The sequence below is a fragment of the Canis aureus genome, chromosome 11 (genome assembly GCF_053574225.1).
Source record: "Canis aureus isolate CA01 chromosome 11, VMU_Caureus_v.1.0, whole genome shotgun sequence".
In the NCBI taxonomy this organism is placed as follows: Eukaryota; Metazoa; Chordata; class Mammalia; order Carnivora; family Canidae; genus Canis; species Canis aureus.
In genome coordinates, this window is record NC_135621.1 from 64,604,595 (window position 1) to 64,619,099 (window position 14,505).

The window sequence follows — 14,505 nt, forward strand, 5'->3', positions numbered from 1 at the left end:
GGTCAGTCAACATTAATTTTAGTAAACAGTCTTCTCCTAGTTTTATTCCCATTACTTTATTTAAAAAGAACAATAACATGGGACGCCTGGGTGCCCCAGCGGTTTAGCCCCTGTCTTTGGCCCAGGGCGTGATCCTGGAGTCCCAGGATCGAGTCCCACATCAGGCTCCCTGAATGGAGCCTGCTTCTCCCTCTGTCTATGTCTCTGCCTCTCTCTCTGTGTGTCTCTCATGAACAAATAAATAAAATATTTTTAAAAAAAGAACAATAACAAAAACTGAGAGGATTTTGAGTAATCACCCTGTCTACTTATTCTCCCAGAGACAAAAAGGCTTATGTAATATTGCCGAGAGGGATTATCTAATCCACACCTTCCTTTAAAAAATTATTTATGAAAAAAATTGCTTATGTATGTATGTATGTGAGAGAAAGAAAGCATGCACAAGTGGGGGGAGGGGCAGATGGAGAGAATCTTCAAGCTGACTCCATGCTGAGCACAGAGCCTCATGACCCATGAGATCATGACCTCAGCTAAAACCGAGAGTTGGACACTCAACCAACTGAGCCACACCTTCCTTCTTACATAGTTTATTCATTTAACAAATCACTAATAAGCACCTACCCTGTGCCAGACACTGTATCTATTGCTGCTATGAATATAGTGATGATAGTAGATGCCATAGTGTGCTGCTCAGATATCCCCTTTCAGGACCACAGCATTCCCTCTTCCAGCAGCTGGGGGTATTGGCTGCCATCAGCTCTCAGCTGAATCCTCCAGGGGTTGGTTGAATGAGGCTCAGGAAACTGCTTCACCCAAGCTTAAGGCCCTCCCTATAGACAATGCACATCTAGGCTATAACGGGGATATAAAGTAGATCCAGTTGATGAAATTTGTGACATCTCTGAAAGATCATCCTCAGTCCAGGGTTCCCCATGACTATTTGAGGACTTTGTTGTGATCATATCACAATTCACCTTCTTCCTCTGTCCAACCCAAGTTCCAGAGGTTGTTACCAAATACAAATCCCCATTTCAGAGAGACTTGGTTCCTGCCCTCATAGAGATGACACCATTCTGAGACAAAGAAACGGAAATGCAGAGAAGTTTAAGGACTAGACCAAGGACACGCAGCTGATTCAGGGTAGAGCTAGGAGAATCCATTTTCCTGGCATTCAATGTAGTACTCTTTCTGCTGTACTATGTGGCCTTATAATAAAACACACTGCATCAGGGAATCACAACCTGTTTTGGGGAGCAGTACTAAGAGAATAAGATATCTTTCCAAAATGTAAAATTGAGTAATAGGCAAACTAATTTCCATTGAGAGCAGCACCTCTCTCCTTTTAGGGAAATGTCTGACTTTAGAGTGTCTGTTTTCTTGTTCTTTTTTCTTTTTAGAGAGAGAGAATGTGTGCATGCATTTCAGGGGGGAGGGGCAGAGGGTGAGGGAGACAGAGAATCTCAAGCAGACTCTGTGCTGAGCACAGAGCCTGACATGAGGCTTGATCTCATGGCCCTGAGATCATGACTTGAGCTGAACTCAAGAGTCAGACAGTCAACTGATTGAGCCACCCAGGTGCCCCAGAAGTGACTATCTTCTTAAATGACCCAGATTCCTTGACCATATGATGGGTTGATAGGTGGGTACCAACCTTGAAAACCTGGCCGTTATTGGCCCAGGGATGGTTATGTGACTGAAGCCAAGCCAATTACAACCCATTTCCAGAATTGTTCTTAAACCTGAGTTCTTAAATTGCTCTTAAACTCATCCTAGCTGGAAGATATAAGAATGTGAATTTAGAGTGATCTAAATTTATTGTGGGAAGATGAAGATCTCATCTTAGGAAGAAGCTGGGTTGAGAGAAAAAAGGTTTCCCTGCAGAGAGAAGTGGAAAGAGAGGGATATAAAGCCCTGGTGGTAACTTGTGTTCCTCTTTCAAGACATCCCTGAGGCCAGTGCCACCTCTGTTCTACCTAAGACTTGGTTATTTGAGCCAATAAATTTTCTCCTGTCTGCATAAACCAGCTCATGATGGGCTTCTATCCTGTTGTCCTACTACCCCAGCAAATTGATTCCACTTTTCCATTTCACCTTGCCATCTATGTTGTTTTTTTTTTTTAAGATTTTATTTATTTATTCATAGAGACACAGATGGGGGGTGGGCAGAGGGAGAAGCAGGCTCCATGTAGGGAGCCTGATGTGGACTCTATCCTGGGACTCCATGATCACGCCCTGGGCCGAAGGCAGGCACTAAACCGCTGAGCCACCCAGGGATCCTCTCCCCTCCACCCACCGTCTATGTTTTACATACCCATTTTTATATAGCTTGCATTTCTTAGCATATAATTTTGCCATAACTTCATTCATATTTTTCCACTGTTTACATAATGGCCACAATCTATTAGCTTCTCAACTGCAGAATATTAAATTGTTTGCTTTTCCCCTCCTTATTATTACACTTAACATTACAATGACCAACTTGGCGGATGCAGTTTTATCCTTCTGTTGAATTAATTCTCAAGTGAAATTCCCAGGAATGGGATCACTGAATCAAAGAGTATGAGAACTGTCATGGGTTTTGACAAAAAAGTGAACATTTTCTACATTTCAGAAAAAGTTTGCTTAGATGTCAAGTTTAAAAGGAAATGTCAGTCTTTAATGGTGAGAGCCTTGAGTCACTCTCTCATGCTTAAATTTCTGTCACTTGGCCCTGCTTTCAAGGCCAATTGTTGTTTGTTGCTCATCTAGAACATTTGGGGGAGGAAAGAAGAGCCTGAGGCCACAGTAGCTGGGTGTGATGGGGTTTTGCTCTGTCCCAGAATGGAGCTCCAGGGTGTGGTGTAGGGTTCTCATAGAGGGAAGAGACGGCTGTGGAAGGGACCAGAAACATTAAGAGGGGTTTTCAAAATATCAAGTTCTCTTTACCCAGAGCCAGATTCAGAATCTCACTGGGAGCAACCCTCCACAAGGTATTAAGTCCCTAACAAATTCTTCTATTATATCTTCCCATACTGCTTTGGATTTTTTTTTCAATGCACTTATTATGATTGCAAATTATTAATTATGCAATTCATTGTCCCATTTCTGGGAATTTAACTTAAGAATTAATTCAGCAGAAGGACGCCTGGGTGTCTCAGTTGGTTGAGTATCTGACTCTTGATTTTGACTCAGGTCATGATCTTAGGGTTGTGGGACTGAGCCCCACACTAGGCTCAGTGATTAGTGGGATTCTCTATCTCCCTCTCCCTTTGCTCTTCCCTCTGCTCTCTCTCAAATAAATAAATAATCTTTTAAAAATATTGAGCAAGAAAAAAGCTACATACCTCATACTGTCTATGAACTTCGTAATAGCAGAGATTTGTGTTCTTTTCCTTCACTTATGTACCCTGAGCACCTAAAACAGTGCACATAGTAGGCACTGGATAAATATTTTTTGAATGAATAAATCAAATTAGCATAATAAAAGAAACCAAGTTAACTCTATTTCTTAAACTTACTTGATCATGGAACCATTTTTTTCAAATCTAAGTTAACATTCTTAGTGACACACTTCAGAAATGCCAAGTTCATGTCTTAGGGAAAAGTATTAAGAAGAGGTGAGGACGAGTAGCCTTAAGTGTTTCACAGGAATCCTGTACCTCTCAGATCTTGCCTGGGAACTGCTGCATTCACACAGACTAACCTCAGTGATATGGCTGACTTGAAGGGAATTTTGATTAAGTTGATCAACACAGCATTTTTTTTTTAAGATTTTATTTATTTATTCATGAGAGACACAGAGAGAGAGAGGCAGAGACACAGGCAGAGGGAGAAGCAGTCTCCATGCAGGGAGCCTGATATGGGACTCTATCCCTAGACTCCAGAATCATGCCCTGGGCCAAAGGGGACGCTAAACCACTGAGCCACCCGGGCTGCCCTCAACACAGCATTTTGATAAGCAGGTAGAAACATAAAAGTCCCAGTTAATATTCTCTTGAAAATTTATAATTTGTGCATTATTGGGCAGTTTTACAGGCCAGCTCCATCAAACCATTTTAGAGGGCATCTCTAAGATGATTTTTTTTTTAAAGATCTTATTTATTTATTGGAAAGAGAAAGAGCAGGAGCTGGAGGAAGAGGAGGGGCATAGGAAGAGGGAGAAGCAGACTCCTGGCCAAGCCAGGGGAGGGTGCTCCATCCCAGGACCCAGGGATCATGACCTGAGCTTAACTGACAACCACCCAGGCACCCCTCTAAAATGCTTCTTAAGGCAATTTATTTGTGAGTATTTTCCCAGTGCTGACATATATTGAAATGAGTCTCCTGCATATTTTAAAAGATTAACATATCCAAATAAAAAGATTAATTAATTCACAGAGACTTTCTCTGACTGTGTAAGTGAGAAATCATTCCGGCATTTACTCACTGTAAGTATAAAGAGCTCTAGATTAGGAATCTAGATTAGCTGAGACACCTGGTTCTGATTCCAGCTCTGCTCCTAAGCAAACTGCTTCATCTTTAGGAGACATTGTGAATCTTAGAAATCCCTTCTATAAAGTGAGAGGATTGAATTAAAAGACTCTAATATTCCTTCCAGCTCAGATAGCCAATGGGGCTTATCCAAAAGTACATTTCATTTCTAGAAATGGCATAAGTAACCGTGAACATGAATTCCTGGTTAATAGACTCATTGCTGTGACTAGTACAGTCTCTGGGACCATTATAGGGAAGCGGATGCTAAAACAAAGTTCAAGTTTCTCGACTTAAATCATGATTGCTCTTCGACTGAGTAATTCAAAAGACTCTCACAGAACAGGTTTCAGTAGGCCCACTTATATTTAATACTGGCTGAGAAGAAAAGTGAAATGTGATGAAAGATACACTGAAATTAACCCGAAGCAGACCCTTTGCTATTTGCAGGTCTATAGTAGGACCACTTTCCTTACCAGCTTTGTTCTGTGACCTTATACGTGTCTCTGGAGCTTCCAGCACTTGCTTCTCCCCTCAGATACATTTCCACTATACTGCTTATCTTGTAAAATTAACTACTGTGTTACAAATGTATGAGCCAAAGCTAATTTTATAAGAAACTTGAGTGAGAGTCAATCAATCTTTCAAGGTCCCTGAAGTTCTGAGATCATAAAGAAAGGGCTAAAGAAGTAGTTTCTGGCTTTTTGCTTTTGATTTCTTTCTTAGTTTCAGTTTTCCTTTTTTGAAACTCTTTCCCCAGAACTTCCACGGCATATATAGATGCTCATAAACAAAACAATGACGAATACTATGCTGTTAGAAAGGTCACAGCCTGCGCAGCCAACAGACGCTGCCAGGCTGGCTTGTGAGTGGAAATTTACAAGTGATAACGGGGCTGCCGCTTTTGCTTTAAGAGCTACTCCCACTTGGGGACCTGAAACTGTAGTCACCAAAACAGCAAAAAGTAGTTGATTCCTTGATTTATTGAAAGGAGCCCGATTGATCAAGTTCATGTAAAGTAATTGGTTAATTTTACACTTTTTCAGTTTGGCAACCACAGACACTTCAGCACTTATAAGTGGTCATATTTGATTATTGAGTTACAAAATTATGGGCTATGCCCATTACCATAAGTCCAATGTTAAGGCAGTGCAACCTTAAAATTCTAAGAATGGTTTCAGTTTGTCTCTCCGTTATGAGATTGTGTGTATTTGTTATGTAAAACTCAAGTCTAATGACTGTTTTGAAAAGATCTAGGCAAAGGGTCATGACAACAATTCAGCTATTTAGCACAACTCTCTGTAAACAAATCACCAGAGAAAGGCTTAAAGTGAGGTAATAATTCCGGCTCATTGTCAGAGAATACACACCAGGCATCTATAGGCATGTTTAATTAATTCCTGCACTCTCTTCAAATACAAATTAATACAAAGTAGCATTTTGCAACTTGAAGGAAATTGCCCACATGGCTGAGCTATGCCTCTCTAACAACTGTATAATTTAAGTGTGGGTTTATGTATGGAACGTACAGGACTCTGAGTAATCTTTTGAAATCAACATTTATTTCACAGAAAAGGCAAATAAAATGGAGAATAAACAATGGCAACAAGGAAGACACCAGGCACAAGTAACAATGCAAGTCACACTGTGCTCTGTTAGAGGTGTAAACAAACTACCCCCTCGGCACCAACAAGAAGCAATTAAAACCAGATGGGAGGACAAGCCTCACAGAGAAAGGGAAGCGACTCCTGAGTTGTTTTGGGAAGATGAGTACTGGTTTGATGAATAGAGGAGAGGGGGAAAAGGCAGTCCAGTTAGAGGAACGTAAGAGGCACAGAGGAGTGAAAAGCACTACCTGGGACAGTCCTGGGTACAAAATGGGAATGGTGGAAGGAAGGGCTGGAACCAGGTTAGGAACTCATTTTGGATAGCCTTGAATGTTGACCTAGAAAGTGTGAATCCATCAGAGAAAGAGAACTTTTTCCATTTTTTGTCTTCATTTTTTCAAATTGAAAAATACACATTATAAACACTTATATACTATTAAGAAGTAGTGAAAAATACTGAGAAGTAGAAAGTCTTTCATAATTCCACAACTATGGAGATAACTATTGTTAACATTTTGATATTACCAATTTGCCTAGCAAGTATTGCTAAATTGCCCTCTAAAAAGTTGGTATCTAGTAATGTTCACCAACAGCCGATAAAGTTGCTTGTTTTCCTACATATTTGCCAGCACTGAGTCTTTTCCTTCTTTTTCATCTTTGCCAATTTCATAGGAGAAAAATAACATTTCATTCTTAAGTGTCTTTTCATTTTGTTGTGGCCACTTCTTTGCTCCTGATTTGAAATGCCATTTTTAGTATAACTCACTAGTATATCCCTAGCACCTAGCATATGCAAGGTGCTCAATAAATGAAGAAATGTAAAAGACAGAAATGGTGTATTACGGCTCTTTTGAAGAGGATAAGGGTATGATCATGTCTGTGTTTTATGATCATCATTCTGATGTCAGTATGAAGAAAGCACTGAGAGCAGAAAGCTACTGAATTCAGAGTATAATCAGAATTAAGTATTGTGACAGGATTTTTTCTTCTGTCGGTGGTGCCCACAGTCCTTGGTCACGCTGCTTTGAAGAATGAAGAGGTAGACCAGAGTGGTGGGCAGCAAAGCAAAGTTTATTGAGTGAGAGTAAATTTAGAGTACAATGCTCCCAAAGAGGGAGGGGACCTGAGAGTTTCTCTATCTAGGAGTTTTTAATGGGCTTGTTAGCAGCTGTTTCAATCTGATTAACCCTCCCCGCACTGTCATTCAATCAGATTTTTATCACCTATCTGTCAATGGGAAAGGCTGAGGGACTCCTTCCAGGGTGGTGTATAATCCTTTTAAGGGTGGTTTCCTCTTGGGGGGGAGGGGGCTTGTCCCTGCCTACCTGCCTTCCAACTATCTTTCAGCAATATTCCAGGCAAGAAAATGTTGAATAGCTTACCTAGAGTAGGGCCAGTGGGAATGGAAGATGAGAGTAAAAATGGGAGTATTACAGAAGTGGAATTGAGATAACTTTCTATTCTTTTAAACAAGCAAGAAGACAAAGAGAAGGAGGTGTTAAAACTGGAGTTTCTAGCTTGGGTGCTTGAGTGGATTTTCTTTCTTTTTTTTTTTTTTTTTTTCTTTTTTTGAGTGGATTTTCATAGTTAATGAGAATATGGAACCCATAATGAGGAATAATTTTGTGCAGAGTTGCAACTGAGTCTTTCTACATTAAGTGGGACTTGCCTTTTCCTATTCATGACCTTGTTCTCATTTCCTATTGCTTTAATGATAATGTTGCATCAGTTTTTCCTATTTTACATCTTTTTAAAAAATAATCTGTATCCACAACATGGGGCTCAAACACAGGACCCTGAGATCAAGAGGTGCATGCTCTCCTGACTGAACCAGCCAACTATTTACCATCTTTTTTTTTTTTTTAAGATTTTATTTTTTCATGAGAGACAGAGAGAGAGAGAGAGAGAAAAAGAGAGAGGCAGAGACAGGCAGAGGGAGAAGCAGGCTCCATGCAGGGAGCCTGATGTGGGACTCGATCCTGGGTCTCCAGGATCAGGCCCTGGACTGAAGGTGGCGCTAAACTGCTGAGCCACCGGGGGTTTCCCCTACTATCTTCTTTTTTTTTTTTTTTTTTTTTTTTAACATCTTTGATTTCCACTTTTCCACTGGAGTCCTCCCCCTAAAGGCATGTTCAACTTGCACCTTTCTTCAACTATTATTCTAGTCTCTCCTTTATTACTCCTATTGCCTTTACTGTTTTGTTTTTGCTTTTTGTTTTTTTTTACCACCACTTAACCAATGCATTAATTCACTTATTTAACTAATATTTCTGGAGAGCTTCCAATATGCCAGGCATGGTCCAAATAATGGGGAACAAAGTAAATAAAAGGACCAAAATCCCTGCTTTTTTGGAGTTCACATATTGTTTTACTTACTCATTATTTTCTTCTTATCTACTTTTTGTCCTGAAATTGTTCTTTTCAAAGCTGACACTACTTCAAGATTGTTAAATCTAAGTGCCATTTCTTGGTCTCTTTGACCTCTCTGTAGCACTTGACATTGTTGACAGCTATCTATTCCCAAGCCAAGACCTTATCATATCTATTGTTCATGCATTCCCTAGAGAACTCTGAAGAATGTTTTGGTCCCAGTAGATATCCAATATATTTTAATAGGTAAAGATTAAGTTGAGAGCGTTCCAAGTGCAAAAAAGAAAGGGCAGGAAACCACAGGCCATTTTGAGGAATACTTAGTTCAGTTTAGCCATGAGTAATAAGGAGAGGAATACTATGAGGAGGAATACTGTGGCATATAATTGTATGCCAACAAATTAGATAACTTAAATGAAAAACATAAATCCTAGAAGGATACAGATTACCACAACTAACTCAAGAAGAAAATAGACATTTTGAAAAATCTACAAGTGAATAGACTAAATTAGTAATAAAAAACTACCCACAAAGAAAAGCTCAGGCCCAGATGGCTTCACTACTGAATTTCACCAAACATAGGTGCCATAGGTATAATCGAGACTGATGTTGACGGGATTTATACTCTACCTTATCATAAATGTTGCTGACGTGTAGGAGAGTTAAATGACATAAGAGCAGGGGTCAAACAGGGCTGCTGATGAACCATCTGGTCAATTATACTACTAAACTGGGTTAGATCCTGGCTCTGGATCTTTCAGGCCCAGGTTCTATGACATCTACTGCTTGACTGGACATTGAATATTAAGTCTGTGAAGTAATCCACTAGTTCTGAGCTGGAATGTGGTATCAGAAGCAGTAATAAATATACTAAACCCAAGAACCACTGGCAAGAGGGCCTTAGTACTATCCACATGCCTAGAAATTAGTCTAAAAGTAGATTATGCTGGTATGAAGTAGGTGGCCTACTGCTGCCTTAGGAAGTTGGTGTCACTTTAGTTAAATCAGGCCAAACTTGCTATTAAGATATTTAGAAAGGAGTCAAAACTACTCACAAATGTGACCAAAGTTTATGTCAAGCCATGGTCATAACTAACATCCAAAATGTCTTCTTACATATTATATAACCCAAAAATAAGCTTTCTCCTCATACTACTCCATTTCTAATTCCATAGAAAGATTTACTAAAAATATGAACACAGATACTTCTATTGTCTCACTAAATTATATTACTATGTACATTGTCTTATTTCTGTTATAGATATTATCAGGCTATTGCCTTGTCAACTCCTGAACTTTAGGGCAGGGACAAGACCTTTATTACTCAGGCAGCATTCTGCTCACTTTGAGCATATTCAATGCATATTGGTATTATTTTCCTTATTCTCAATTCTATCTTTCTGCTTGGCAGCCTCTATGGTGTTCCATTTCCTCTATTATCTTAATTCATTAATTTACCAAATATTTATTAAGCATTTTCTATGTTTTAAATACCAGGCAGCCCCAAAGACTCAGCGGTTTAGCGCCACCTTCAGCCCCAGGCCTGATCCTGGAGACCTGGGATCGAGTCCCACATCGGGCTCCCTGCATGGAGCCTGCTTCTCCCTCTGCCTGTGTCTCTGCCTCTCTCTCTCTCTCTCTGTGTCTCTCATGAATAAATAAATAAATAAAATCTTAAAAAAAATAAATACCAACATAGGCTCTGGGGATTCGGTAGTAAACAAAATCCTTGCACTCATGGAGGTTATGATCTGAAAAGGAGGCAGATCATAAACAAACAGATATGTAAGTGTTAGTAAGTGCTATGTAGAAAGAGTCAGGAGCTAGAGAGCGACTAGGTTGATAGGGTAGTCATCACATTCTATCAGAAGCCATCACATTCTATTAGAGGCCTGAAAACAAGAGGAAACTTTGTAAATATCTAGAGGAAGGGTATTCTGAACATAGGAAACAGAAAATACAAACGCTCTAAGAGATGAATGTGCATGGTGTGTAAAAAGTAGCACAAAAAGCCAGTATGAAACACAGTTTATAGGGATGCCTGGTGGAAAATGAGGTTAGAAAAAAGGTTGGGAGAAAGAAGGAGAAATAACAACTGATACCACAGAAATAGAAAGTACTACAAGAGAATATTATGAAAAAATTTTGCCAAGAAATTGGACAACCTAGAAGAAATTGGATGAATTCCTAGAAATATATAATTTCTCAAAACTGAATCAGGAGGAAATGGAAGATATGAGCAGATTGATTACTAGTGATGAAATTGAATCAGTAATAAAAAAAAACCCAACAAACAAACGTCCAGGACCAATGGCTTCACAGGTGAATTCTACCAAACATTTAAAGAAAACTTAATACCCATTCTTCTCAAACTATTTCAAAAAATAGAAAAGAAAGCAAAGCTTCCAAATATATTCTGAGGCCAGCATTACCCTAATACCAAAGTCAGATAAAGATACTACAAAAAAAGAGACTGATATTTTTGATTAACACAGATGCAAAAATCCTCAAAAAAATATTAGCAAACTAAATTCAGCAATGCATTTAAAAAGTCATTTGCCACCATCAAGTGGGATTTATTCCTGGGATGCCAGGATGATTCAATATTCACAAATTAATCAATGTGGGACGCCTGGGTGGCTCAGTGGTTGAGCATCTGCCTTCAGCTTAGGGCATGATGCTGGAATTCCAGGATTGAGTCCCACGTCGGGCTCCCTGCATGGAGCCTGCTTCCTCTGCTATGTCTCTGCCCTCTCTGTGTGTCTCTCATGCATAAATAAATAAAAAATGTTTTAAAAAAACTCACAAAATAATCAATGTTATACATCTTATATTAACAAGAAGACAAATAAAAACTATCTGATCATCTCAATATATACAGAATGAACATTTGACAAAATACAATATCCATTAATGATAAAAACTCTTAAAACAGTAGGTTTATAGGGGTTATACCTCAACATAATAAAGGCTATATATGAAAACCCACAGTTAACCTTATACTTAATGGTGAAAAATTGAGAGATTTCCCCCTAAGATCAGGAACAAGACAAGGATGTCCACTTCATCCCTTTTATTCAACATAGTACTGGAATTCCTTGCCACAGCAATCAGACAAGAAAAAAACATAAGGGGGATCCCTGGGTGGCGCAGCGGTTTAGCGCCTGCCTTTGGCCCAGGGTGCGATCCTGGAGACCCGGGATCGAATCCCACATCGGGCTCCTGGTGCATGGAGCCTGCTTCTCCCTCTGCCTATGTCTCTGCCTCTCTCTCTCTCTCTCTCTGTGTGTGTGACTATCATAAATAAATAAAAATTAAAAAAAAAGAAAAAAACAGAAGGCATCTAAATTGGTAAGGAAGAACTAAAACTTCCTCTATTTGCAGATGACATGACACTACATATTGAAAACCTTAAAGACTCCACCAAAAACCTACTAGAACTGATAATGAATTCAGGAAGGTCACAAGATGCAAAATCAATATACAGAACCTGTTGCATTTCTATACACTAATAATGAAACAGCAGAAAGAGAAACTGAGAAAGCAATCTCATTTAAAATTGCACTAAAAATAATAAAATATCTAGGAATAAACTTAACCAAGAAAGTGAAAGACCTGTACTCTGAAAACTATAAAACACTGATGAAAGAAATTGAATATGACACAAACATATGGAAAGATATTCCATGTTCATGGATTAAAAGAAAAAAATATTGTTAACATGTCCATATTACCAAAGGAATCTACAGATTTAATGTAATCTCTGTCAAGATACCAACATCATTTTTCACAGAACTAGAACAAATAATCCTAAAATTGGTATGAAACCACAAAAGACCCTGAATAGCCAAAGCAATCTTGAAGAAGAATAAAACTGCAAGTATCACAATCCCAGATTTTAAGATATACTACAAAGTCATAGTGATCACAACACTATGGTGCTGGCACAAAAACAGACAGAAAGATCAATGGAACAGAATAGAGAGCCCAGAAATAAACCTGCAATTATATGATCAATTAATCTATGGCATATGAGGCAAGAATATGTGTTGGGATAAAGTCTCTTTAACAAATGGTGTTGGGAAAATTGGACAGCAGCATGCAAAAGAATGAAACTGGACCACTTTCTTATACTATAAACAAAATTAAACTCAAAATAGATTAAAAACCTAAATATGAGACCTGAAAGTATAAAATATCCTAGAAGAGAGCACAGGTAGTAATTTCTCTGACATTGGCCATAGTAACATTTTTTCTAAATATGTCTCCCGAGACAAGAGAAATTAAAGCAAAAATAAACTATTGGGGCTACATCAAAATAAAATGCTTCTGCACAGTGAAGGAAACAATCAACAAAACTAAAAGACAAAACCTACTGAATGGGAGAAGATACTTGCAAATGATATATACAATAAAGGGTTAGTATTCAAAATATATAAAGAACTTAACTTATACAACTCATTACCAAAAAACTATAATTAAAAAATGGGCAGAAGGGCAGCCCCGGTGGTGCAGTGGTTTAGTGCCGCCTGCAGCTTAGGGCGTGATCCTGGAGACCCTGGATGGAGTCCCACGTCAGGCTCTCTGCATGGTGCCTGCTTCTCCCTCTGCCTGTGTCTCCTCTCTCTCTCTGTCTCTAAGAGTAAATAAATAAAATCTTTAAAAAAATGGGCAGAAGACATGAACAGATATATCTCCAAAGAAGACATACAGATGGGTAAGAGACACATGAAAAGATGCCCAGCATCACTCAACATCAGGGAAATGCAAATCAAAACCACAATGAGTTATCACCTGTCATCTGTTAGAATGGCTAAAATAAAAAACAAGAAAAATAAATAAATAAAGTAAATAAATAAATTAAATAAATTAAATAAATAAATAAAATAAAAAACAAGAAACAAGTGTTGGTGAGGATGTGGAGAAAAAGGAACTCTCGTGCTTTTTTGGTAAGAATGCAAACTGGTGCAGCTACTGGAAAACGATATGGAGGTTTCTCAAAAAATTGAAAATAGAAATACCATATGATTCAGTAATTCTTCTATTGGATATTTACCCAAAGAAAACAAAAACACTAATTCAAAAAAGATATATGCACTCCTATGTTTATTGTAGAATTATTTACAATAGGCAAATTATGGAAGCAACCCAAGTATCCATTAATAGATGAATGGATAAAGAAGTGTAGTATACATAGACATACACACACACACACACACACACACAACACACGGGAATATTACACAGCTATAAAAAAGAATGACATCTCGCCATTTGCAACAACATGGATGATCTGGAGAGAATAATGCTAAGGGAAATAAGTCAGTCAAATAAAGACAAATACCATATGATTTTATTCATATGTAGAATTTAAGAAACAAAACAAAGAAAAAAGAGACCAAAAAAATGGACTATTAAATATAGAGAACAAACTTATGGTTACCAGAGGGAGGTAGGGGGGTAGGTAGATAGGTGAAATAAGTGAAGAAGATTAAGAGTACATTACTGTGTAATGTCCAGAATTGTTGAATCACTAATTGTACATCTGAAATTAAAATAACAAAGTATAGTAATTATACTGGAATTTTTAAAAATAGAAAGAAAATCCAGGAGCAAATGGCTTCACCACTGAATCCTTCAAACATTTAAATAACAATATTAATCCTTCACTAAGTCTTTCAAAAATAGAAGAGGAGGGAGCACTTCACAACTCACTTTAGGAGCCCATTATTACCCTGATATGAAAACCAAAGATATCACAAAAGAAAATTACAGACTAATATCTCATATGAATGTAGATGCAAAAATCCTCAACAAAATACTAGCAACCCAAATTCAGCAACATACAGGAAGAATTATATATCATGACTAAATGGAATTTATCCAGGGAATGTAATGTTGGTTCAGCATCTGAAAATCAACTAATACATCATTTCAATAGAATAGGAAACAATCACATAATCATCTTTGCTATAAACTGAATTGAGTACCCCCCAAATTCACATGTTGAAGGCCAAATCCCCAATATGGTGATATTTGGAGATGGGGCCCTTGGAATTAATCTGATTTAGATGAAATC